The 1,957-nt window shown below is 41.5% G+C and overlaps 1 protein-coding gene across 1 annotated transcript in view; it reads left to right on the top strand.

The window, feature by feature from the left end:
• LOC107302387 (cytochrome c oxidase assembly protein COX18, mitochondrial) overlaps positions 1-1,957 on the top strand; it is a 46,895-nt gene that overhangs the window by 16,395 nt on the left and 28,543 nt on the right. The window lies entirely within an intron of this gene.

Here is a 1,957-nt window from a genome sequence, read left to right as displayed (position 1 = left end):
GTTTGGCCAGGAGCCCGGTGTTTCTGGGATTGGCCAGGAGCCCGGTGTTTCTGGGATTGGCCAGGAGCCCGGTGCTTCTGGGATTGGCCAGGAGCCAGGTGCTTCGGGGATCAGCCAGGAGCCAGGTGTATCGGACTCCGAAGAGGATACGTCTTGGCTGGATCCACGCCAGCGTCGGAAGGACAAGCGTGCGCAGCAGTGGACACGCCGTGCCAGATAGTTCAGCTGAGTCACTGGGCCACACCCCACTGGGTATATAAGCAAGGGGTGTGGCGTGTGAATTTTCGTGACGGACAATTTTTGCTGGATATTCTGTTGCAAGCACTCTGGCAAGTTATCTTGGATTATCTCTGTTTGCTGTGTCTTATCAGTAAAGGCTTGGCAGGCAGCTACAAAGTTGCTGCCAAGAAATTCATTTGTCTTTGTCTGTGCCGAGCAGTTTTTCAGGCCTCGGCTGACTGGTTGGGGTGTGTGGGTCGGACGGGGGACAGAACAAATACGGCCAATAGATGGCTCACTAAAAACTTAGAGGTTACCCAAAATAAAAGATTAATTTGGGCTAAAGTTGATACAAGCAATATCAGACAGTCTTAAAACAGAGAATGCTGCTAATTGGGCTAGAACAAACCAGCCATCTACTACCAACTACCTGTGAGTCTCCAAAACTTTCTTTAATTTCTGCAGTATGCTGAAGAAACAATAACTAAATCTCCCACCAAAAGTTTTTGCGTGGGGAGATCTTGCTGGTTTGATTTTGAATGCCTGTTGTTGAAAAATAAATTGAAGGCAGCCATGAGACTCGTTCAGAGGACTCCTACTGCTCATACACAAGCTGAGATGCTGCATATAAGAAAAGAATACAAAAACTCAAGAAATTCAAGAAAAAATTGATTGCATTTCAATTTGGTCAGGGCTTGACCTGGCTGCTAATAGTCATAACTCAGCAATATTCTGGCACTCTGTAGCAGGAGTGCTAAAGGAATGGAGATTTGCATTTGGTGTACCAATCTCTGTTGAAACCTGGGAGAATTACTATCAATGTTTGATTGCTTCCACGGAAGCTATAGAGTAACTTTTTGGAAGCAGTGATTTAGCATCCCCTGAAACTCCTCCCCCTTGGCCACCAGTCTCAGTAAAAGAGATATGATATAAAAATAATAATTGTTCTGTCAGGAAATTTCTCCTTAGTTCTAGGTTGTTTCTTGTCCTGCCTTCAGTTGCTTTGGAGAATAGCTTGACTCCCTCTTCTTTGTGGCAACCCCTCAGATGTTGGAAGACTGCTATCATGTCACCTGTAGTCCTTCTCTTCATTAAACTAGACATATCCAATTCCAGCAACCATTCTTTATATGTTTTAGCCTCCAGTCCCCTAATCATCTTTGTTGCTCTTCTCTGTACTCTTTCTAGAGTCTCAACATCTTTTTTACATCGTGATGACCAAAACTAGATGCAGTATTCCAAGTGTGACCTTACCAAGGCATGGTAAAATGATATTAACACCTCACGTGATCTTGATTCTATCCCTCTGCTAATGCAGACTAGCAATGTGTTGGCTTTTTTGGCAGCTACACATTGCTGGCTCATATTTAAGTGGTTGTCCACTAGGACTCCGAGATCCCTCTCACAGTTACTAGTATTTTTTTTTAATTAAAATTTTTATAAAATTTTACAATATAAATCCCCCCTTCCCCTTCCCACCCTTCCACCCCCCCTCCCTCCCCCTCACTTCCCAGTGCCAATCACAGGGTTAACAATAATATAATCATACTCTAATTAACATTAATCAACTATTAAAATAACATATCTATAACCTCCTTTAACTCTCTTTTAAACAGTACAATTATTAAAAACAATAATAATAACACTTTAATAATTAAAAATAATACTAAATAAAATATTCTAACCTTTATACAACCATAATACTCTAAAATTTACTCAAAAACCAAATGATATTTTT

Source organism: Protobothrops mucrosquamatus, unplaced genomic scaffold (genome assembly GCF_001527695.2).
Source record: "Protobothrops mucrosquamatus isolate PMUCROS unplaced genomic scaffold, P.Mucros_1.0 scaffold_257, whole genome shotgun sequence".
NCBI classification, from domain to species: domain Eukaryota; kingdom Metazoa; phylum Chordata; class Lepidosauria; order Squamata; family Viperidae; genus Protobothrops; species Protobothrops mucrosquamatus.
The sequence above is the reverse complement of the archived record's forward strand: the minus strand, read 5'-3'. Positions and strand labels throughout refer to the sequence as shown.